Consider the following 27,155-nt stretch of genomic DNA (forward strand, 5'->3'; position numbering starts at 1 on the left):
TTCCCCAACACCACCTCCTCATCATTATCACACCTAATAATCTATGTCACACATAACGTTTACCCTTTCTCACTTGTCTCCCATGTCACCACTGATCTACAAAAGCTCACCATTTCTCAAGTGTTGCTAAAGTGACAACTACCATGATGCCTTGTAATTGCAACTCTAACCAAAATGGTTCACTCATTTAGCCCCTTCTTACTTGTTTTTCATGTTATAACTAATATTAAAATATCATGCAGGTTATCATTACTCAAGTGTTGCTAAAGTGATACTGAACTGACTCCAATGACTATGAGGCCTTGTGACTGTAACTCCGACGAAGATGATACACTTGCTTTGCCCTTTCTCACTTTTTGCCATGTCATTACTGATCCCCACTAGTTGTGCAGCTTACCAATCTCCAGTGTTGCCAAATTTACATTGAAAACATACCACTGCGACCATGAGGCCCTATGACTGTAGCTCTGGCCAAGATGCTAAACTCCTTTTGACCTTTTTCACTTGTTTGCCGTGTCACCACTGATCGACACTAGTCATGCAGCTTACCATTTCTCAAGTGTTGCTAAAGTGACATTGAACTGACAACAACTACAATGAGGCCTTGTGACTGCAACTCTGACCCAGATGCTGCACTCCACTTGTCCTTTCTCTCTTGTTTGCCATGTCGCCACTGATCTACACTAGTCATACAGCTTACCATTCCTCAAGTGTTGCTAAAGTAACATTGAACTGACTACAACTACCATTAGGCCTTGTGACTGCAACTCTGAACAAGATGATATAATGAATGTGGTACACTTACATTGCAAACATCCCAGGTCCTGCTGTGAGGTAAAATAAACATGAGTATAGATGTGTCATACAAATGAAACACACCTTCTCTGCAGTGGGCTCCCACACATCACCCACATGAAAAGGCAATGTCTTGCTGCAGGAATTCTGCACATATTCTGCACATATACAGAACTATGCACAGGAAAACGGGACCTCGGTGAATAGGGGTGTACCAACCTACCATATTAGTACCCAAAATCCCAAACCGACTAGCTATACTGTCTCATTTGCTCTCCAACTACAGCGAAGCTACCAATGATTATACAACCCAGAACATGTCACTCTCTCTTGGGAATCGCGAAGTCAGACAACTCTTTTGCTGACACACACTAATATTTGTCCACAATGCAAGTAATCAGAAATGCGGTATAGTTTAAAATGTTTATTTTAACTAACACGCTCTATGGTACAGTACACGTGCTGTTACTAGCAGCAAAATGCATAAACACAATATACTCAGCATTTTCACAATTCCATAGACTACAATTGGGTATATCATTTTATAAAGACAGTGAAAAAGTACTAAGAGACTTAACCACCCTCCCAGTTGTAAGAAATAGTTTATTATAAAAAAAGAAGACCTCTGGGCTTTGTCAGCAGACCCCATACCTCAAGGCCTAGATGAAAGGTTCACTACACAGGACAAGGTGTCAAAACATGTTTAGCTTGCAATATTAAAGCACACGTTTTTCAGTAGTGGAGTTGTGGGTAGCATGTTATGTCTAGATGCGAGGGACTGACCAGAACAGAATAACAAGGGGCATTGTTGATCCACCTTGTACATCGTGTGCAGACTAAACCTCCGAGCACAGCAGAGAACACGAAAAGCAGACAGTTCTCATGTGAAAGGGGCACAAACAGAGTCTTGCGAAAATGTATGCCTGCAGTGTTGTGCGCAAAGCAGCCTCATGGCAGCGAAGCTCATGCTAACTTGGCATATGTCGACAATGGACCCATAACCTATACTACACCCTCCCCCTGGTAAGTCCATCCTATGTAGACATAAGACAAAAACAGAGTTCAAAAAGCATGAGCAGATATTAATAGGCGTATCCATAAATTTGGAAAAATCAAAGACAAGAGTCTATAGAGAGAGGAAAAAAAAATCTGGAAGAAGGGGGAAAAAATATAGTGGGAAAAAGGCATCTGAAACCCAAAGGATGCCTGCTGGCCATTTATGCGGTTAATTCATCAGAGTGTAGGAGCTGAAGAATGCAACACCCTCCAAAAGGACATCACTGTGGTTATGTCAGAACTCGATTCTCTAATTAACCACACAGGAGCAGATTGAAGCCTTTTCCCAACTCTCCCCTCAATACGTTTCCGCCAGGTTATTCTACAATCCTTTGCGGGTAAGTACTAAGGGGGGAAAGGGGAATTGGATAAAGAAGAGACTGCCCTGCTTTCTTCTTGAAACCTCTGTGTCTGCCTCAATCTTCTTTCTTCTTTTAGGCTACAAGTTAAAACATTACTAAGTACAAATTGCTTACATCCTTAAAGTGTTTAATATTTTCTCAAGTCTTTATGCATAAGAAATTAGTTAGGAACTTTTGTCTTACCAGATGACTTCTATGGGCTTGCCTCTCTTCTATATGTATGTTGATTGAAAGAGTGTTTTTTTTTTTTTTTGTTTTAACAGGTTGTACTGGATATCTTGATTCTATTTCTCCAGGAGAGAGAACAAGGTAAGTATACATTCAGCATAAATCATTTTAGAGTTATTTGTTCTCTTTTGTCTAACTCACTTGTTACTTTCTAACTTCCTTCAAAATCTTCTTCACTAAGGTAAATTGATAGATTATCGTGTTAGGATGCTCTGGTTCTTAATGACTGGATTCAACACTAGACGAATTGATCTCTTCTGTTTATATGAATGGAAAGTTTTTCTTTTATTTCTTTTCCTGTATTCCTGTTCACTCAACTCTCCTATGGATGAGCCCCATTATTCTCAGTTTATTATAACTAATCTGGAATTTCTGTAGCTATCAAGTCTTACGGAGAGAAGTAGATTTAAATGACTTGCGTAATTATTTCTAGTTGATTTTGACTAATTACTGTGCCGGTTTATCTGCTGCTTCCTGACTTGAGTAGCGCTGAACTATTGAAGCACTACCTCAAATTCTTGCAATGACTGTTATATTAGCAAGTTGTTCACTATTTTTAAAGAATGTAAATTATACACTACTTTTCTTTAGGTTGCACAGGGCAACACCGGAACGCTACTCTTTTCTCTCTGCGCCTTCACAAGGAACAGCGTACTGGTTGTTCGCAGGGTAGCGTCGCCTTTCTGAACTCGAACGCTACTCTTTAGGTCTTGCGCAATATGAATTTTCTAGTCACGTCTCTTCCTACACTGCGCACGCTTACTTCAGTTCTCAGAGCATGCGCGGACTTCAAACACTAACCTGAAGGTTTTCAACGTGACGGGAACCGATGCAGGATGACCGACGGCCTCCGGTACGCTCCCTGACTAAACTTTTATCCGATGACTTGAGGTAGGTCTCACTCGGGTGAAGCTCTCGGTGCAGTGCGCCTTAGAACGTTAGCGCGCGCTTCACCTGAGCTGCTCACAACACAAGGAAAGAACTAGACTACTAAACAACGAGTGTGCTGGTGGCCATCTTAGATGTCCAACGTTGCCAGCACACTCACCAACTCCGGGCACAACTAATCTTAGAGCACGACCGCTGGGAGAAAGAAGTGGAAGTGATAGCGACAACTGGGCTGCTAGGAGGAAACCTCCTGTGTGCCCTGACAGGTTAGTAGAAAAAAGAGATGCCATCCAATTGAGCAAGGTGAATGAACAAGAGTGTTCCTCATAGTCGGGTGCCTCCATTAGCATCGCTGGATAACTTGCGTGATATTCAATAGAACTCTGAAGTAGGAGTTATGTGCAATCGCACAGATATTCAATTTAGCCAAAATTCCAAGTGCAGCCGCACTCGCCATTAAGCCAGTTCCAGAAAAGTCCTGTTCATGAGCCACTAAGGGACCCATTAGCTGGTCGAAATCCGGTTCATGACATGATGTATTGGAAAGGCATAAATCCAACGCCCATGTAAACTGAGATCTCATGCACAAAAAGACTGGTTGCACGCATGTGAAATATGCAAAACGGAAGGACATCCCATAAGACACACTGAGTGTTACCAGTGGTAATGCACCGAAGCATCCATGCATGGGGTCACAGAGCAATTGGAGCCGGCCCGGTCTGTGCAGTACCACAAGAGGAGTAGCCATTGCGAAGCAGGCACAGCAGAAGCAGGATTCCAGTGAATAACGCTCATATTAAGGGAATCCCATCAAAGATGCTGAAAAAGATAGAACGAATGAATGCAGGTATTACACCAAATATAGTCAGAATATAAGTCACAAGGCCAGAGCCGAAGGCTTTAAAAAAAATTGCTAGGCCTTGAGTAGTTGACGCATTAAATATGCGATGGATGAGCTACCCAAAATGTAGTGGGAGGTTAGTATTTAGAAGCATTTGAACCTCAGTAGCAGCGCTAGCCACCTGCAGGTTGAAGGTTTCTCATGCGGAAGTAAGGGGAACTTCCTTTAACTGCCTTTGATCTGCTCAACTTGTTGAAATCTGCTTTCAAAGTTGGTATTGAAGGCACAACAGAACTATCCAGCAGCTCATGCAGGGGTGGAAAAAGCACATTATTGCAGCAAATTATGCACTGTGAAACCGTAACAATATATGGTATGCCAGCAAGCAAGCAACAGCATTCTTGGTTATTTAAAACAAGATAACTACCGTTAGTAAGCAGAGTGAGCGTGGGATTCATTGTGGGCACTGGTTAACCTTCTAAAACACAAGCAAGGTTCTTGGCTGACATGTGACATGCTCCTTGCAACTTTACGTTTTTGCATACCAGGGAATGACCTACTGTGGAATCACAGTCCTCCCTCATAAGATATACTTCTGTATTTTCTCTTAAACATCGATAGGTGAAAGACAAAGACCAGAGTTCATGCAGAAAAGTACTTCCAAGGGGTTCAAAGCGGCCTAAAGGGTAATGTTTCATACAAGAACTGAATTGAAATAGCGAGAAAGGCAAAGATATAACCCCATGGATTAGCCTAACAGCAGAGTCAGTTTCTGCCACAGAAAAGGGTAAAGGATCTATTTTTTCAATGTGCAGAAGACTGTAGATAGCATCCTTCATGGACATAAATTGCTGTTTGTCTGTTAAATTAAATGGTAAAAACAAAGCAGTTGCATTCAAATAATCCCGTTGTACATTTCCCATTTTCAGAGTTTGAAAAGTCCATGCAAATTGCATTACAGAACACAATTGATTCTGACCATGATATAACAGAGACTCATCTTCTTGCACAATGTCAATAACAGAGGAAACAATATTGTCTAATGTATAAATGCGGGAAGAAAGTGTATTATTACTGTTTTCGACAATAGCTAGAACTTTTTCTAAGTTAGCCTGGTCTATTTCCCACAAACGAGATGCTGCTTAAATTTGTGAAAGTTTCCAAATTTCATTGTAAGCAGCGTATGTATATCCATCTTTTTGTCCTAGGAGCCCTCGGTCCTCAGACAAAATCAGCCAAATTAATACTGTTGGATGACAACGATAAATGTTTTTTAACGGACGATAGTGTAGAGTGCTGCAACCACTGTTGACATCATTTACCAACTGAATAGGTTGTTGCAGAATGGGAATCAGGAAATCTTGGGTCGGGTCTGTCTTGCATATGGCCTGAAGTAGTGTGATGAAAATGGAGCTGGCAGGCATTTGAATTTGACTGTCAAACCAACCACTCTAGAGGATCCATTTCAGGTACAATAAATGAATTATTTTGAAATAAAGTCTGTAATGAGTCGATTGTATAATCTGTGTATGAGCGCCAATTATTATATTCAGCTACAGAGGGAATGGCTGGGATGTTCATTTTCTTTGCAGCAGCCAAACCAAAGCATGTAGTTTGGTTCACTGTATTATTCAAAAATAAAATCTGTGGTGGGATGAGGCAGGCACGATATAAGGTCTTAGTGCCTCGCACTTGCCAGTTTTTAGAACACCAGATGGATTTCAAATCAACTGTGTCCTTCCAATGATCATAACCTTTTAGAGACACAACATGTCGGAAAGAAGTGGAATAAATTGATTTACTATGGGTCAACATGAGTTTTGGAGAGGAAGAACTACTCAGTTTAAAATAATACGACTCAGGATTTGACCTATTAAAGCCAGTAAAGTATCAAAAGCAGCATAATATTTTAAATCAGAAAACAAGGCCTGTATTGCATGAACATCCCAATCATCAGAATGTCTGTCCTGTGTCACCATATCACCCATAGAAACCTGAAATATGTATGGTACATTGATGATCTCAGTCATACCATGGACCTGACAATCCACTTTATCCCAGACGATACCATCAGAAACTGGGAACGCCGAAATGTTAACAAGAGTCTGGTCATGCTTCATGATGTGGGAAGATGAGTGGGGGGCAAAAACAACATCAACCAAGTTCACAGCTGAGGGTTCAGGCATATAGTGACCATTGATGAGTAGGAAAAACACTGTTATAAATCCAATTGACATGAAGGGAGAAAAATCTGGAAAAGGACCATTTAAGGACCAAATTAGTCTGTTTAAACCAGTAAAAAAATAAAAAATAGTCAATTTGGTTTGGCCACTTGAGGAGGTGGAGGACGAGTCGTAGGAAAAACTGCCATGGTGCAAAGGACTATCCGGCAAATCATGCAAAGGCTCACTTGTGGGATATGTGTATTCAGCCTCCGCATTGCAGGAGGAAGCTGGGGGAACATAAGAATGGTCAACAACAGGGTCCATCTCGATGACAGGGTTGTGTGGTGACTGGAAGATGTGCCACTCTCACAAATCCTTGAAATTGTGGGATACGAAACAGCAGGTGTCACACTATTTAGAATCAGCCAGATTTTGTAGCTTGACATTGTCCACTGAAATGTCTCTGTTGTCTTTGTGACCAGGAAGAGGAGGTTAAATTACTGTTTGAGTACTCTTTAAGCCAAGCACTGGAACCGGTGCATGATAAGAGGGACGAAATTCTTTTATGTTCTCCAACTTTTCTCGGACCAGATCTCCAACTTTAGGAAGCCAGACGACCACCGGATTTAGGAGTGCTGCATCAGTTGCTGAGGTCCAATGTTCAGTAGCAAGACTGGCATGGGTCTCTTGTAGGTTCTGTAACACAGTAGAATAATTATCTACATCAAAGGATGCGGCTGCCGCCGCAATGTCTGGACCATCAAGGTATGGAACAAACATTTTCTTGCCAAAGATAATCTCGTATGGGGTCCACCCACCCAGAAGTCTTCTAGGGAGATTATTAAGTGCATGTTGGATGGCATACAAATGGGCTAACCAGTTCCTGCCAGTACCTCAGACTCTAGCTGTCAAGGACTGCTTTAAGTTACGGTTCATTCGCTCCACAATTGAGTTGCCCTCAGGCCTATATGGAGAAGAAAACTGCACCAGCACCCCCCAAGACTTCATCGCATCCTTGTATGCCTTCGAGGTGAATGCTGGACCTTGGTCAGAATGAAGGTGCTACAGACAAAAATCCCTACAAAGACATGCAAATCCCTGATGACATTTCGAGCGTCAGCACTGCGTTGTGGCCAAACCCAAAAGGAATCTAGTGCACAAATCAACTGCAACTAAAATGTATTTATATGCAGTATCAGAAGAAAATGGAACGCCGTGATCAAGATACACATAAGCAAAAAGGCGAATGGCAATGCAAAGTGGTGTTTGTGGTGGGCGTGTTACCGTAGAAGGCTTGATCTGTTGACAGATGTCACAAGAAAGTACATAATTACGCGTCTGTTTATATAAACCACACCACCAATAACGTATTTGCAAGATAGAAACAGTCCCAGACACTCCGACATGGGCCGAAGCCATACCTTCGTGTGCGGTTTTGATTAAAGTGTTTCTGCGGTCCTCGTTGGGAATCAGCTGATCTCAAACGTCAGGTATTCTAGCATAAGGAACTTGTTCGGGAGTTAACTGATAGGAATATTTTGAAGGGAAGCCCTGTGGATAATCAGAGACTTCCGCAGTTGCAACTATTGCTGCCAAAATGTCACTATCAATCTTCGTCATGGACCTTGTAACGGCTGCAACAGAACACGTGGCTACTGCAGATTTGGTGGTTTCATCAGCCAAACAATTTTCAAAAGCGTGTGCTCCCACACGCTGATGACCAAGAGCATGTATAACATGTGTGAGTGGCAGATGTCGTTTAAGATCCACCACTCGAACCCAAAGCATTTTATGCTTAATTGTGTGCCTTTAGAATCTCAATAATCATTTAGAGACCAAAACAATAAATTGTCATTGAAAGACTGAACACAGTAATAGGAGTCACATACAATAAGAGTTGATACCTTTGGATTTGCAAACTTGAGAGCAAGAACCAGAGTGCGCTGCTCAGGTTATTGAGCGGTACAGTCTCCTAGTGCCTGAGTATGCACTATATTAGGCTTGAACTCACCATCCACCTTTGTACCAGCCACAATAGCACAAGCCGCTGAAGAAGCATGTTTAGGACCAGTGGCCGGTTGCACTGAACCATCGGTGTAAATGACACATGTGTACTCCTCCACGGGAAGCAAAGACAGACCAGGCGGATGAACGTGTTCATACTGCAAGAACTTCTGTGTCTGAAGAGAGGGGTCAAAGATAAACGTGACATCCGGAGACGTCAAAGAAGGAGCCCATTGTATCAAACGGGGATATAAGGCTTTTGAGTTTGACACACTTGCCTTTGTCACTGCTTCTAAAGCAGGGTAAGGTGTAACCACCAAAATGCTTTTCTCCTGTGCAAGTGCGCGTTCCTTTAGGACCGCCATCTGTACAGCTGTCAAAACTTTCTCAACAGTTGAAAATCGCATCTCGGTTGAAGTGTACGAGTGTTATTTGTATGCGATAGGTACTGTGCCACCTTCATCGTATTTCAATTAAGTGAAAACCACTGCGCCTGGCACGATTTGTATCACCAGGTTTGTGTGGTTATCACGTGTTAATAAGTACTTAGATTCAAGCAAATCAGATTGTAAAGAATGCAAACTAGCAGAATGTTCCAGGAGCCAGCTGGCTTTTGAAAAGGTAGGTTGTATCAAGGCATAAAGAGGCTTGATACGCTGGGCATATTCGGAGATGTAAGATCTCCTGAAATTTAAAAATCCCAGCAAAGACTGAAGTTTTTTCAGGGTAGTCGGAGACTGCAAATGTGTGCATTTTTTGAGAAAGTGGGGAACCAAACCCCAACCTTCATTATTGAGCTCATAACCCAAAATGAGCACCGCATAACAAGCGATGTGAGATTTTGTAAAATTAAGTTTGTATTCGTAGTCCACAAACTCAAGAATTATGCGGTCAACACGGCATAGATGCGTCCATAATTCGTCGTCTGTGAGATAAATATCACGAACACACGAATATGCATCTGGGTCAATGCTGCCTAACAAGGAGACAACACGTGTGGTGAAAACTCTGGGGATAATATTATACCCAATAGGTAAAAGCCAAAAATGTTCTGTTTCCCACTGGCTGTGAATACGATCCATTGACTGCATTCAGATGATAGGTTATGGCTATAAAAACCATTGGAAATGTTGAGTGTTGTTTTATATTTTTATGAACAATACTGTCAACAAGAACAGAGCTATGGGTATTCTGGATCGCAAACGTACGACAATGAGAGTTCAAATGCCGGTAATACAAAACCATGCAGTTAGACCCATCAGGTTTGGATACAGTGAAAAGAGGATTAGTCATTGGTGACACACATGTCTCATTCACTCCTTGATACTCTAACCGAGTTAGAAAATCAGAAACTGGACCTTTGGGTTCCCTCTGGATGGGATATTGGGGTTGAGTCATATACCGCAAAGGAATCTCGTGTGGCGGGGAATCTTTATCTCATCCCGCTTGATTACGGTACAGTGCCGGCGCCAGGGCTAAAGCCCACTCACCCTGCAAAAGCCTTTGCTTGTTGTTTGGGGGACGTAACTCAAAAATATTTGAAGAATCACTTCCTCCCCCATGCTGTGGCCAGAACAAAAGGTGGGGGCCTTTCTGCCTCTGCTAACAAAACATCATAGGAAGCGGTCAGATACTCCCACAAAATCCGTGTGACTACTCGCTCAATGTCACCTTCAATGCGAAAAATATATTATACAGCCATTCGGGGGGGGGCAATCCGGATGTCAGCTGTCTCTTCAGTAACGAAGGTTTGAGTTGCTGTCGCCTCCAGCCAATGACGCAGTTCCTCCCGCACTATTGTAACTTATGCTGCGCTGTCGAGCAGGTTTACCACCCAAGCCCAGTCCAGCAGTTGAGTTCTCACCATCTGAGGCATATCTCGTTGTCAAAGCTGCAACCTATTTCTGTTGAAATGGGGCACTGAAGCTTGGTTGCTCCTCCTGTTTCCACTTGCATCCAAACTAACAAGGCGGTTCACGCTCCTGTGGCACAGGATGACTTTTGCCACGATCCTGGTGCTACCCCCCACCGACCAGTAAGCCAGATGTGTCCTGTGAAGAACGATGAGAACGCTGATCAGGGACCTGAAATCTATCAGAAGTCTTAATTTTTGCGCAGTGGCGCAAGTCATAAGTACGCTCAGAAGACTCCGGAGTTGGTCACCCAGCACTCGACCTCTTCTTCCGTTGTTGCTACCCCCACTTCTTATTCTTCCAGTTCTTTTTAGAAAATACTGGATGCCCATCTGTGTCAGATTATGCTTTCTGTTGTGTTTGAGACTGTGTTTGGGTCTGAGTAAAAGGCTTAACTCTCAAACTATTGCGGCCAATGGTTTTATAAGCTTTTGCAATAATTTTTTGTAATTTGAGTGGTTTGTCTATGTCAGGGATAGCCTCCCAAGCCGTTAGTGACTTGAAAGCTTACCGCATCGCCCTTGACATTGGCAAGGATCATATCAGTAACCACGTTGATGATTCCTACCAGTCTCATCCCCAAATCCACAGTCGCTTCAGCACCATGTTCATCCTGAACAAGCTTAATCATGGAGGGGAGTCCTGTCATAGAGGGAGTGCCAAAACACTTCTAATACACAGCTGCGAACACCTTGCCCCAGGTGTTACAATCAGCTAACTCGGGAAGTAAGTCTTTAGGCAAACTTATAGTCAAAATGTGGTGTTTCTCTACAGGAGATGTATTAGGAAAAACTGCATCAAGCTGTCCAAATGTTTCAGTGAGCCAATAAGGTAATTCATCCTTATTTTGTGGTTGCTTCCTCATCACCGAATTATGATGATGGGACTGATCGTTACTTCACAGGGTACTGCAGGCCCCTTCTGTTGATAAAGGACCTAAACAGACCGGCTTGTATGAGTGTGGCAGGGATGCATTAAACCGAATTCGGTGTTGCCAAGCTGTGAGTGGAACCTCAAGGGTCCGATAGGGCTAATGCGCAACCTGAACAGCCTGGCAGTGTATTCATAGAACAGATTTTCTGCTCCGTCCACTACCGGAAAGGTGACCCAAGAGAAGAAACTTCAAAGCGGTATGCTGGATCAGGTCCACTCCAACATCAGGGACTCCATGGAGTCGTAAATAATCCCTGAGCGGAGCATGATTATGTGACAAAATATTATGCGCCATCATGAAAAGCAAAGAAGTACAACTTAAAAAAATTGGCAGTACAACAAGGGCTAAGATTAAAGAGAGAAACTTTTTTTAAAACTTCAAGCTTGAAAGAACCTATAAAAATGTCAATATAGGAGGCTACACCGTCACAGCTGTCTCCGAGGGCAGAAGTGAGGGTATTGTGGACAAGCACAAGCACTACTCAAGTGTCTCGCAGATAAGAACCAGATCAAATGTTGGCAGCGCCATGTTGCAGGGATTCTGCTCTTATACAGAACTATGCACAGGAAAACGGGACCCCAGTGAATAGGGGTGTACCAAACTACCACATTAGTACCCAAAATCCCAAACCGACTAGCTATGGTGTCTCATTCGTTTTCTGACTACAGCGAAGCTACCAATGATTAGACAACCCAGAACACATAACTCCCTCTTGGGAATCGCAGGAGCCAGACAACTCTTTCGCTCTCTCACTCATACTTGTTCACAATGCGAGTAATCAGAGATGCGGTATAGTTTAAAATGTTTATTTTAACTAACACGCTCTATGGTACAGCACACATGCCGTTACTAGCAGCAAAATGCATAAACACAATATAGGCAGCATTGTCACAATTCCATAGAATACAAATGGGGATATAATTTTATAAAGACAGCGAAAAAGGACTAAGAGATCTAATCACCCTCCCCGTTGTAAGAAATAGTTTATTAGAAAAAAGAAGACCTCTAGGCTTTGTCAGCGGACCCCATACCTCAAGGCCTAGATGAAAGGTTAACATCACAGGACAAGCACAGCTTTTCTCTCTGGAAAGGTGTCTCTCCAAGTGTGTCAAAACATGTTTAACTTGCAATATTATAGCACACGATTTCCATTAGTGCAGCTGTGGGTAGTATGTTATGTCTAGATGTGAGGGACGGACCAGAACAGAATAACAAGGGGCATTCTTGATCGACCTTGTACATCTTGTGCAGACTAAACCTTAGAGCACAGCAGAGAACACGAAAACAGACAGTTCTCATGTGAAAGGGGCACAAACAAAGTCTTGCGAAAATGTATGCCTGCAGTGTTGTGCGCAAAAGCAGCCTCATGGCAACGAAGCTCATGCTAACTTAGCAAATGTCGACAATGAATGAACCCATAAGCTATACTACAGTCTATCATTGGGATTATAAAGAATCAGTGTGAGAAACATTCTAAGGGCAAAATGGAAACACTATCGGCAGGATAGCTATGCCTCTATCAGGGGAAACCATTAAAGGCTGGGGCAATGGGGTGCACTACATTTTGAACATGTCTGACAACTTTAATACGCACTGGACCTGGGGACTGAAGTATATCAGGCACAGCCAATAGAATAACCAAGTGCCAAGTGTGTGTTGGCCAATGGGTAAGTGCAACTCCTGAAAGCAAACATAGCACTTACAGCATGTGGCACGCATCTAGATGAACTAGCTGGGCGGTATACATCACAAAATGGACACATGTCCATGCAGAACTACACAAAGGTATAACAAATTGACATCCTCCATGTGTGGAAACACAAATATCTAACTAAAACACACCTAACACATACTCAACCTACTTCATACGAAGAAGAGCACGCTAAATGATGTTGACAGTGGCCAGGTGTTCTGCTTGGGTTTTCGGATCAGATAGAACCCGCTCATCAGAGCCTCACTAACCCAGCCAGAACGTTACCCCCTCCCTAGAACCTATTTACAATCCTACAACCACATATATCTATCACCTAAGGACAGGGGATTCCTACTATGCATACCAAGATCTCATAAGTGGCGGCCTCGCGGTCCCATACGAACCCAGACCTCTCTGCCCATATGACAGTATCACAAGTGGCGGCCTCGCGGTCCCATACGAACCCAGACCTCTCTGCCCATACGACAGTATCAGCACAATCGGCGGCCTCGCGATCCCCTATGAATCCAGACCTCTCTGCCCATACGACAGTATCACAAGTGGCGGCCTCGCGGTCCCATACGAACCCAGACCTCTCTGCCCATACGACAGTATCACAAGTGGCGGCCTCGCGGTCCCATACGAACCCAGACCTCTCTGCCCATACGACAGTATCAGCACAATCGGCGGCCTCGCGATCCCCTACGAATCCAGACCTCTCTGCCCATACGACAGTATCACAAGTGGCGGCCTCGCGGTCCCATACGAACCCAGACCTCTCTGCCCATACGACAGTATCAGCACAATCGGCGGCCTCGCGGTCCCATACGAACCCAGACCTCTCTGCCCATACGACAGTATCACAAGTGGCGGCCTCGCGGTCCCATACGAACCCAGACCTCTCTACCCAGATGGCAGTCTCAGCACAATTGGCGGCCTCGCGATCCCCTACGAATCCAGACCTCTCTACCTAGACGGCAGTCTCATACGACAGTTCATCCTATGATCACCATAACATACAAAAAGGGAATCAGTCTCACTATTCATCAGATCACACAAGGATTACCAGTTCGGGCATAGCCCGTTCTCAGGTTTGAGGGGCTCCTCTTTCCCTTATTCAGTTACCACTTACCTGATCAGGGTTAACATCTGTTCATGTAGCCGCAGCTGACTAGAAGAATAGGCTACCCTCTTATACAAGAACACACAGCACATGTTGGTTCACTACAAACTGGATACTTTATTACTCATTGCACATACAATCACATAACATTACGATATAAAACATAACCTGCAAAGAAAAGTGAAAGATTAAGTTGTACACTCTAATAAGAAAGGGTCGACATCACCTTAGTAGTATGTAGCCTGCACTCAGTGGTCATCTAGGCTCCCTTCTCGTCTATGCCTCGGCTCGCCTGGAATCACCCTTCTCCGAGTCACTGGGACCTCTTCCTTATCGGCTACTCTCTCCTCTCTGGTTATTCTGTTAGGAAAGCATCTGTCTCTCAGTTCTTCTCCGCCTTCAAGATGGCGTCTGTCTTCCCTGGAATAAGTAGTAGCTTTACTGCTAACGGCTAGATGCCGCCTACGGACTGAACCTGTAACTGCCTCAGACTTTCACTAATATAGAGGTGCATTTCCTCATGGAAAATTCCAGCCCGTAACCTGCCGCCCACCAAATTCTTGTACCTCCCCGTACCAAGGACACGTTCCCAGCCGGCCGGCCTGATGTAGTGTCTTCGGCATGAAGAAAAATACAATCCTTCGATAAGGGCCGGCCTGAACCGGTTCTCTCCAAGCGAATAACACCTCATAACTAAAACATCACATTTGACCTAGAAGCATCCCAAGCTGCCGGAGCAGAAAGAAAGATGGAGTCTCTCCCGTTTGAGGCCTACCAGGCCTGCATTCAGCACGGCTCCATGAAATACCCTCACTACAGGACAGGTTATCCCTAATACTAACGAATCTATCCCCTAGGCTATATGTGCAAGCCCTGATCTATGGGGAAGAGCACAGAATCACGTCGAAGTGCCTAGTAAATAGGCTCCATCCACTACTCTAACCCTTAGGCTTGAATGGTAAGAGACTGAAGTCACATTCAATCACCTGTTAATACAAGAAGACCGGGAAAATCGAGCAGAACATTTCACCCTTGACTTCAGTCTATTATACATTCATTAAACAGAACTAACATCTGTGGAAGAATAATATGAAACAAGACTAACTGATCTATGTCTAGTACCAGGTGTGCAGAATTGAAGTAATGAAGGAATACACTGAATAAAGCAACAGATAGAAATCAAAATGCCGATAGCAATCAGAATACCTCCTAATATTTGACGTAACATATGCAAATCAGGTAACCAATTAAAGAGCCAGTCAAACCAGCCCTGGTCTATGTGTTTTCTAACTTCTTTTGTCAAGTCATGTAATTTGTCAATGTGAACCTGAATGGATTTTGTATGATCCGACAGGTTAAAACAACAAAGACCCTCAAAATCAGAACAATCGTGTCCATGTTTAAGCAAAAGATAATCAATAGCCGCTCGATTTTGTAAGATAGCCCTTCGTTCACCCTGGGCGTCTAATAGCATGTCAGACAGGACTGTAGAAGTATGATTGATGGATTTTACCATCCAGCAGGCCATTTTCCCAATAGATTTGGCATTATAAACTGCCAAAGCAGGAACACCAACAATTGAAATAGCCAGGCTAAGGTATTCAGACTTGGAATATAAATGCAAAGATGAGTCACAATCCTCCTGTAACCTCACTGTATCTCGGATCACACGAGAGTTGGCATTCGGATGTGAGGAAAACATGAGTAGGCTCAGTCTAGTAATGGCACAAGGGCCTCCAGAAATATATGCGGGGATATATGGCCAGGAAGTATTACCACATGAGAAAAGCCATCCGGCAGGTAGTAACATCGTGCGATAGTGACTGGGGGTAACTACCATACTCTTACAAGTCATGTTGTTCTGAACAGAAGTACATGTTTTCGGTGTCCTTTGAAAGCACAAAGTTCGTTCATGAGCGGTGAATGAGGTGGCACCTTTCAATTTTAAACGCATACATTCAGAAATCGCACTAGGATCACAAGTAAGGAAAAAACATAAATCGCCTTGTGTGATATTATAGGTAACTATTTGGGACTGGACAGGCGGTATCGGGTCTGACAGTACAGTACACAAGGGGCAATACTCATGGGCAGCGAAATCGCCCAGGAGAACATTGGGACGAGCATTTGTTATATTAAAAATATGAGTCAGGGTCTCCAATGAAGCAGGGACAGCAACCAAACAGGTTGCCAACATATCAGTTACCGATCTCATCGGTGTCAGGCAGAAATGAGGGGTCTTCGTCACTTGCTTTGCCAATGTAACCCAAAAGTTTGGCGACGAATCCCACTCAGCGAAGGAACGCGACACTCTGGTTTTCAACTCATCCCGGGTTGATGGGATCCCTCCTCTCTCGTCGCACCAGCCCGAAAACAGTCCGACGCCGACACATCCTGCAGCAATAGTCCAAAGAATGATCTGAAAGAGAATCAAATACAGGCATTATTCATTCTCGTAAGTAACATTTGTCAGCCGGGACTGCTTCCCAGCTATCTTTCCCTGGTCTCATAACTAAAATGGTGTTATCTTGACCGGTTGCAATGACCTCTGCTTGTTCAGGGGGATTCTTAGGCGACTGCACCCAAACTCTGGCCCCAGGATTATCTGTAGAGCCAAAACCTTTCTGGCCTCGTACAGTTAGCAACATTGGGGCAGTGCCTTTTACCATCTCACCACTGAAGACAGGCATTATTAGCAATTGAGCCACTCGGTCAGTTTTATGTATCAGTAAGTCAACCTCACTGCTATTCAGCAGGAGCACCTTAATCTCTCCCTGATAATCACTATCAATGATTCCTCCAAGCACCTGAATGCCTTTTACAGCCAGCCCCGATCTAGGGGCAATTAATCCGAAATTTCCAGGTGGTATCTGAACACCAACACCTGTCTCAATGATGACTCGATCTTTACTTTTTATAATGGTGTCATCCATGGCATGCAAGTCTAAACCTGCCGATCCTGGGGTCGCTCTGCATGGAGCCAAAGCTCCGGGAGTAATCTCCCAGTACATCACAGTCTCTCTGATCTCGTTAGGTTTAGCATCAACATTCGGAGGAAACAAACGCATAAGTGGGGATTCAGTATTTAGAAAAGGACGGTTATTCAAAATCAATAGCGCTTGAGGCAAAAAATCTCGCCAATTCTTATACTTGTCATCTGTTAATTTGCGAAGTTGGTCTTTTAGCAGGCCATTCAACCTCTCCACAAGACCCGAGGCCTGTGGATAATATGGTATATGAAATACCCATTCAATATTGTTTTCCACACAGAATTCCTGTACCAATCTTCCACGAAAATGGGATGCATTATCAGATTGAATTTGGAATGGCACACCATAATACATCATAATCAATTCCAATGTTTTAATAGTATTCAATTGGGTAGCTTGCTTACAGGGAAGGGCCACCAACAGGCCACTGTATGTATCAACAATGGTGCAAACATATTGACAATTCCTACTCATAGGAAGTGGACCAATGTAATCAATCTGCCAAATTTGAGCGGGCAATTTCCCGCGATGTAAATGACCTTTAACAATTTGGGGCACTTTGCGCTGCCTGATATGCTGACAAATGGGACAATGTAGAATGACATTTTTAATTAAATCTAGGGGAATATAAATTCCTCGATCAGCAGCCCACCTGCTAGTGGCTTTCTCTCCAAAGTGTCCTGCTTTCTGGTGGGCCCATTTCGCCAATCCCGCAATATCAGAATCTTGCGTGTCCACCACTGCCTCAGCAATTTTAGATTTCTCATCTGCAATATTATGAAAGAATTTGTCAAGAGAGTCTATCGGGGTATGAGCATCCACATGGAAGATTGTAACAGTACTCTGTGGGAGCATTTCCCAAATCTCCTGCCATAATTCTTTTCCCCACAATTCCTTGGAATGGATTTTCCAACTATGGGAATGCCAAGTCGGTAACCAAACTGCCAGTCCATTGGCAGTAGACCAAGAATCGGTAAAAATATGACATGTGCCAGGTAACTCTTGTTTCAGAACTTGATAAACAGCATAGAGTTCAGCAAATTGACTGCTCTTACCCTCACCAGTTGTACTCAGCAATTTTTGTGTGATCGGATTATAGGACACTGCCTTCCAATGCCGTTTCGTCCCTATGAACCTTGCTGAACCATCCGTAAACCAGACATGGTTTCTGTCCTCTGCAGACAAATCATCAAAAGGTTTACCCCACTTAACAGGAGACTCCTGTACTAAGGGTACGGAACATTCACTCTCAGTTTCAGTTGATGGCGCCCGTGCCACCTGCTCATGCAAAGATGCAACTCCTTTTTGTCCCACACGTGCCCTGTCTTGTATATACCATTTCCATTTAATCACACTCGCCTCTTGAGCGTGTCCAATTCGGTGAGTTTTCGGCAAACTCATAACCCACTGCATGATAGGAATTTCAGGTCGCAAAACTATATCATGTCCCAAAGTCAATTGCTCGGTATCCACCAGAGCCCAATAACATGCAAGTAGCTGTTTCTCAAAAGGTGTATAACGCTCACCAGCATCAGGTAACTTTTTGGTCCAGAAACCTAACGGTACTCTACTCTTACCTTGTTTCTGCCACAAACTCCAATTCGCATAAAGGCCTTGTACAGACACATTCAAATCCACATCACCATCACATACAGGCCATAAATCCAGAGCATGCTGAATTGCTTCTTTTGCCAGACTGAACGCATCTTGCTGTGGTTTACCCCATTCAAATGCATTCTTTTTACGAGTGACCTGGTACAAAGGGGCCAATATTTGACTCAAATGAGGAATATGCTGGTGCCAAAATCCAAACAAACCAATGAAGCTTTGGGCTTCTTTCCTATTTCTCGGAACTGCAAAATCAAGAATTTTCTGTTTAACCTGAGGGATCACTTCTCGGTGCCCTTCATGCCAATTAATACCCAAAAATTTCACAGCCTGGGATGGACCTTGTAATTTATCCGGGTTGATTTCCCAACCTTTCTCACGCAAGCACTCAATGACTCTATCCAATTGGGTCTGAACTTCTGCTTGTGATTCACCTTGGATCAAAATATCATCAATATAGTGACATATCTGAATTTGTGGATGAACTGGTACCTCAGCCAGATGCTCTGCCACCAGCCGGTGACATATCGTAGGACTATGCACATAGCCCTGAGGAAGACTTCTAAACGTCATCTGACGCCCGTTCCACGTAAAACTGAATTGTTCCTGACACTCAGGGGCAATCGGAATCGAAAAGAAAGCATTAGCAATATCAATGGATGCATACCATGTACCTGGATGTTTCTGGATTCTTTCAATTAGGGTAATAACATCCGGTACTGCAACAGTCAAAGAGGGTGTGTGTCTATTCAATTCTCGATAATCAACAGTCATGCGCCAAGAATTATCACTCTTACGTACAGGCCAAACAGGATTATTCCAAGCAGAAGTAACTGGGGTTATAACTCCTGCATCCACCAACTCCTGAATAGTGGTACTAATCTCTTCATGACCACCTGGAATACGATACTGCTTCTGACGAACCACTTTTGTCGCCTGAGGAACTTTTATGGGGGGCATTCTTAAACGACCAACCCGTACAGGCCTGGACGATATATAATGTTTAGTTCCAAATTGGTAACATCCATCATCTAAGTGCAAAGTCATTCCTTTCAAAATATCAATTCCAATTATGAATTCTAAGAGTGGCACCACTAATACAGAGTATTCTTTTCTAGGAATTCTACCTATTCTCATTTCAAGTAAGGTTTGAACTGCGGGAGTTTCCTTTCCACCTAATCCGGTAATTGTAAAAGGCTGACCTTTAAACTACTTTGATTTTCCATGAATAAGAGTGGCCTCCGCTCCTGTATCTACCAATGCTCGGGCCCTTTGCATATTACGATGTCTCCAATAAATATCAATATCTACATAGGGTCTATTATCTCTGTGAGCCCATCTGTGTACTGGAGCTTGACCTATTTCCTAGTCCTTTTTATTGTGTTCTGTGTACCAGGATAAATCAGGATAAAGACTCTCACGGTTCCTAGGTATCGATACCTCCTGTTCATATCCATCTCCATTACGAAATGGATTACTGTTCCCTGCATTGTACTGCGGGTTTCGATCGGCCAATATGTGTCGATCCTCTCTCCTTCTCAACTCAGGGGATTGATCCCTATCATCTCTACGTCTGCTGTTAACATAATCATCTCTCCCCCTCTCTCTTTCCCCCTCTCTCTCCCTGTCTCTGTCACGACGGGGGGACAAATCACGCGCATAACGGCGATCATCACGACGATCAGAGCGCCCACGGCGGTCGTCATCACCGCCAGAAAAACCACGATCACACTCAGTTGTCCGAACACGCCGGGCACCCTCCTTTCGATCCAAGCCACGTTTGCGAAACATTTCCCACAAACGAGAAGTAGTCTCACCATCAATGTCCTCCTTTCGCATACCATCAGCCAGAAGAGCAAGAAACATATCACGTCTAGTAAATTTATTTTCACCAGGAGTACGAGTGTCAGGCCGGGACTACCGTTCAGGTTTAAACCACTCACCCAACTCACCGAGTTGGCGTACTGATTCCAGCACCACAGATAACATGTTACCAGTCTGATTAATCAATAAAGTCATCATGACCTGCTTATAAGCAACAGGGGAAGAACGAATAATACGATTCCGCACAGAAGATGTCAAGAAGCCATCAAGCAACCGGTCAGCAGTATTCAGAAAAATTGCCGTTTTCATCACCTCCTCTTTGAGACGTTGCGCAGCATCGAGCAAAGTATACCACGGTTTGTCATTCAGAGGCCAGTCAGACTCAGTAGGATATTTTTGATTACAACCCTCAGTCGCCAATTGAAGCAAAGAAATTTGACCACCACCATTAAAGATACGAAAATGATCCTGTACAGTAGAATCCGAACTCAAGGAACAAAACTTCAAACAATCGCCAGCATCCAACATAATGCCAGCAGCGCCCAGTTCATAAAGGCGCACCATCCATGTGAGCAAGGGCTCACCAACTCGCTGCCGAAATCGCTGCAAAATATCACTAATTTCTTGTTGAGTAAAATCCTCCAAAGAGTCTAAAGCAATACCATTCGGAGCACCGGGAGCCTGCTGCACCTTCCGTCGAAAAACTGGATGCGCCGAGACCGCGGGATGAGCATCACAAGGAGCTCGACCAGTACACGTAGAGGAACAATCAGTGGAAGAAGCATCGACCCCTCTCGAAGGACGAGCGCAATCACGGGGTGCACCATCAGAGGCGCAAGAAGCAGATTTACAAGCACGGCCGGAGCGAGAGGACTCGCGCTTGGCAGACTCCTCACCCGAGGAAGGAGAATCACTCGAGTTCCAGATATTACCATCCCATTCATCAGGATTCCAATCCAGTCCGGCTTTCGCCACGACCAGACGCACCTTCCGCGTCGAAACCCGACCACGCCGATTCTTGTATTTATAACGAGCAATTCGCACAGCCGCCCTCTCGGCAATAGTTTGGTACGTCTCAAGTTTGTCAGCAAGCAACTTATTTTGACACCGCAACAAAGTATGAGCATTCTGAATCTCAACAAAGTTCGCTTCCACATCCTTATGCACATTCTGTAACTTCAACAACCTCTCATGCAGGATCCTGTACGCAGACAGAACAATCCAACCTCTGCGCCCCAAAACGGGAAGCTCATCACCCTTAGATACCGGCGCCTTCTGTAAACAAGTAATCACATTAGCCGGCTCCGCCAGCTCCAAAAAAGAATTCCAATTCTCACTCAAACCAGTAGAATCAGCCCACTCACGGGCTAAGGCTTCATAAGGCGTTGAATCCCAGCCGGGAATATCAACGGGCAACTTAAAAGTAGATTTCGACTTTCTAGAAAACATTTTTGAAAAGAAAGAAAAAGAGAAAAAGAAAAAGAAGAAAGAGAAAAGAAAACTACACGCAGGTATATACAAATAATATAGAAACAAAACCACGCACACGCCGAAGACAAACACAATACAACCACAACGCACACAGGTTTCGTAAACGGTTCGTGACGCCAAATGTTCTGCTTGGGTTTTCGGATCAGATAGAACCCGCTCATCAGAGCCTCACTAACCCAGCCAGAACGTTACCCCCTCCCTAGAACCTATTTACAATCCTACAACCACATATATCTATCACCTAAGGACAGGGGATTCCTACTATGCATACCAAGATCTCATAAGTGGCGGCCTCGCGGTCCCATACGAACCCAGACCTCTCTGCCCATACGACAGTATCACAAGTGGCGGCCTCGCGGTCCCATACGAACCCAGACCTCTCTGCCCATACGACAGTATCAGCACAATCGGCGGCCTCGCGATCCCCTACGAATCCAGACCTCTCTGCCCATACGACAGTATCACAAGTGGCGGCCTCGCGGTCCCATACGAACCCAGACCTCTCTGCCCATACGACAGTATCACAAGTGGCGGCCTCGCGGTCCCATACGAACCCAGACCTCTCTGCCCATACGACAGTATCAGCACAATCGGCGGCCTCGCGATCCCCTACGAATCCAGACCTCTCTGCCCATACGACAGTATCACAAGTGGCGGCCTCGCGGTCCCATACGAACCCAGACCTCTCTGCCCATACGACAGTATCAGCACAATCGGCGGCCTCGCGGTCCCATACGAACCCAGACCTCTCTGCCCATACGACAGTATCACAAGTGGCGGCCTCGCGGTCCCATACGAACCCAGACCTCTCTACCCAGACGGCAGTCTCAGCACAATTGGCGGCCTCGCGATCCCCTACGAATCCAGACCTCTCTACCTAGACGGCAGTCTCATACGACAGTTCATCCTATGATCACCATAACATACAAAAAGGGAATCAGTCTCACTATTCATCAGATCACACAAGGATTACCAGTTCGGGCATAGCCTGTTCTCAGGTTTGAGGGGCTCCTCTTTCCCTTATTCAGTTACCACTTACCTGATCAGGGTTAACATCTGTTCATGTAGCCGCAGCTGACTAGAAGAATAGGCTACCCTCTTATACAAGAACACACAGCACATGTTGGTTCACTACAAACTGGATACTTTATTACTCATTGCACATACAATCACATAACATTACGATATAACACATAACCTGCAAAGAAAAGTGAAAGATTAAGTTGTACACTCTAATAAGAAAGGGTCGACATCACCTTAGTAGTATGTAGCCTGCACTCAGTGGTCATCTAGGCTCCCTTCTCGTCTATATCTCGGCTCGCCTGGAATCACCCTTCTCCGAGTCACTGGGACCTCTTCCTTATCGGCTACTCTCTCCTCTCTGGTTATTCTGTTAGGAAAGCATCTGTCTCTCAGTTCTTCTCCGCCTTCAAGATGGCGTCTGTCTTCCCTGGAATAAGTAGTAGCTTTACTGCTAACGGCTAGATGCCGCCTACGGACTGAACCTGTAACTGCCTCAGACTTTCACTAATATAGAGGTGCATTTCCTGATGGAAAATTCCGGCCCGTAACCTGCCGCCCACCAAATTCTTGTACCTCCCCGTACCAAGGACACGTTCCCAGCCGGCCGGCCTGATGTAGTGTCTTCGGCATGAAGAAAAATACAATCCTTCGATAAGGGCCGGCCTGAACCGGTTCTCTCCAAGCGAATAACACCTCATAACTAAAACATCACATTTGACCTAGAAGCATCCCAAGCTGCCGGAGCAGAAAGAAAGATGGAGTCTCTCCCGTTTGAGGCCTACCAGGCCTGCATTCAGCACGGCTCCATGAAATACCCTCACTACAGGACAGGTTATCCCTAATACTAACGAATCTATCCCCTAGGCTATATGTGCAAGCCCTGATCTATGGGGAAGAGCACAGAATCACGTCGAAGTGCCTAGTAAATAGGCTCCATCCACTACTCTAACCCTTAGGCTTGAATGGTAAGAGACTGAAGTCACATTCAATCACCTGTTAATACAAGAAGACCGGGAAAATCGAGCAGAACACCAGGCCAAGATGAAATACTTAGCACATAACATGTCACCCAATGCAATGTCTGCCCCATCTGGATATCAACCCACATAAACATCCATCCACCATTTACCCTTGTCCTGTCTGACTCCAGCACTGGTGTCAAGGTCAAGGGTGAGGAGTTGGCCTAACGGCTAGGGCGCTCGACCTCGGACCTGGGGAACTTGGTTCGAGTCTCGGTGATGACACTGAACATTCTGTGATACTGGGCAAATCACTTAATCTCCCTGTGCCTAACAAAAAAAATGAATGTGTGTCCTCATGTAACGTTACGTAACTGGTGCTATGTAAAGCGCTATGATACCTGATTGGATTCGGGTCAAGTTTGTGCTATATAAAACTCTGCAAACAAAAAAACCAAAAAAAGGTCACATCATACTAGCCACTTCAACTGGAACAGCAATCACCGATCAAATAAACACAACTGTACTCACACAGCACTAATTATAAATAACATCAAATGAATAGCAAAGTAGTGGCAGGACTCATGTCTTCCAAACTAAGAAATGGTTTACTGAAAGGATTCAAAGAGATCCAAAACAAACAAAGGCCAATGGCCTGTCCATGAAATGTCCATGTGCTACAGCACAATACTGTGCCACAAAACTTGCCCTTACTGACACTGCCAGGGAAACCTCCACAGGAAGGGGCATCCAGTGGGCAGACCAGGCACCTCAATGATGTTATTTGAAAGGGCTGGAGTCAGTATTGGGTGGGGTTGGGATGACTTTGGCAGGAGGGAGTTGACTTTGGGAGTGGCTGTGGCTGAGGTAAGGGCAAGGTCAAACATATGTCATTCTTTGGGAGCCTGGGGAGGTGGAATGACAAGGGTTGGAGTTTTGGAAGTAGAGGGAGTGTCTGTGTCTGGGTTGGGTGTGCCTGTTGTTGGTGCAGGTGTATGCGGGTCTTATGTATGTGTGTCTGTGTTTTATAGGCGTCTGTTGTTTGGGTGAGATTTTGTGTTTGCCTGTTTTTTGGTGGGTGCTGCAAAAGGTGGGTATGTTTTGTGCCTGTTCTGTGTCTGTTGGTGCGGGGTCTATGGGTATGTTTATGGTAGAGCTGGTGAGGGTGCTGAGTGTCTGTTGAGTGGTTGCATGCCTGGGCTTCCTTCTGTGTTTTGGTGTGTGTGCGCTGCATGTTGATGTTGTTTTGGGTGCATGCTTCAGTCTGCTTGTTCCCTGGAAAGGGTAAGAGGATTTGGAATGGGGAAGAGGCAGGAGGTCAGGTGGAAGGCTGGAGTGAGTGGAAGGCTTTTGTTAGAGTGGAGGCCAGAGCCTGAAATGAAATCTGTAGACCAGACATACTACTGTGAATGCCTTCCAGGCAGACCGGCATCTGCGCCAGCTGGCTGGACTGCCCCAGAATGGCATTCAGCAGTGCAGTCTGCCCAACAGACAGGTGTCTCAGGAGGTCAATAGCCTCCTCACTAAGGGCAGCTGGAGCACAGGGTCAGGGGCTGAGGTTCCTGGACCAAAGGAGCTGTCGCCTCTTTTACGGGAGTGGAGTGGGGCTACTTGGTGGGGACCAGCAGGGAGGGTGGAGATAAAACCGATGGCGGACAAAGAAGTTGTGCTTACAAGTCCTGTGGGGTTCACCACCACCAGGGAATTGCCACTGGAGGTTGACTCAGAAGATGCCATTAAATCATGGGCCTTCAGGAACCTCGCCCCCTGGGCCACTGTTTCTCTCTGTGTTAGTCTCTCAACTGGAGGCAGTGAGGCCAGCTGCATCCCCAGCGTCATCGGCATGGTCTCCTCTGGTTGCCTCAGTTCATGCTGAAAAGACATTTGAAATAGGTGTAAGATATCTGCCTAAACTCAATGTATGAACAGCTATTAACAATAACATCCTCAAAGGTGCACAGATCACTCCACCAACAACGTTTTCTAAAACTTGCATTGAGACAAAGTGGCCCTAAGTTTTCTGTCAGACGTGCACATATATCTCTAGTACCAGACAATACCTACGGCTAGAGACATTCACACTCTACATTGGTCCTGGTCGGAACACCATCCTAGGATTGTACATCTACAACTCAATAGAACAGTGAAAGTCTTAAGAGGTTCAGGTAATCTACAGTCCATGAATATGAGGTGTCACTTTTGTCCAAAAGGGAAGGCACAGCACAGTAGTCACAATGATTTGCACAAACAATTACCAATGTATTACAGTGTTTAAACACCCACATATGACCCCACCAAATCTGTATGTCGCTCTCTGATGCATGTTATCAGTCAGTGAATGCACCTTCAAAAGTCAACATGTGTAGTTCACACAACTCTACACTCCCACATCAATGCCTTCCATGACCAGTTTGTGAGACACAAGGGTACATACCATTCAATACTTAGCCTCAACAATTGAACATGATTAATAAGAGAGATCAATGCCTCTTCATATGTCTAACAATCCCACCCATGTCTACACACTCCTGTCTGTGTGTACGCATCACCTGTATCCCTGGCATGAATGAACATTGTCCTTTAAACATTGGCCAACTCATATAAGTGTGGAGGACTCTCACCTTAACCTATGTAGACCCTTACATCATGTATCATACCCATGTGCAGATGATTGCACAACAAATCAAAGCTGCACATACCATTATGTAGACATTAATAATGATGGCACCAGTGTTGTTTGTCATCTCAAAATACTGTACATACCCTACTTGCCTAGGCCAAGTAGGGCTCATTGACTGCATCCGATGTAAACTTTATGCCATGTCACATATAAGATTTCCCCAGGACAGGATAAACAGTATTGGGGGAGCATCACTACTGACACAAAGAGGACACGTGGTCTGTGTAGGACAGCTAACACACACAACATCAAACATATGTATGTGAACTGTTGCATTACTCAGCCACTTGTCTGTACAACTCTGAAGTTAGACATGTGACTTGACTTACCTTTGGATCTAGTCCTTAATACATAAGTCTTAGCAAAACATCATGCACCTACAAATAGACCTACACAGGCAACAACACTGCTAATCCCTAGGACATGAGTAACCTACTATGTTGAGGGGGAAAATGCTGCTTCTAACAGGAGGAAAATGTTAATGCACTATATATGACTAGGTCCAAAACTCACCCGTTCTAGCTGCTGCTGGGCCCTCAACTGCCCATTAGGTTTTGGGTAGGTCACCATCAGGATGC

The sequence above is a fragment of the Triturus cristatus genome, chromosome 3_1, assembly GCF_964204655.1.
Source record: "Triturus cristatus chromosome 3_1, aTriCri1.1, whole genome shotgun sequence".
In the NCBI taxonomy this organism is placed as follows: Eukaryota; Metazoa; Chordata; class Amphibia; order Caudata; family Salamandridae; genus Triturus; species Triturus cristatus.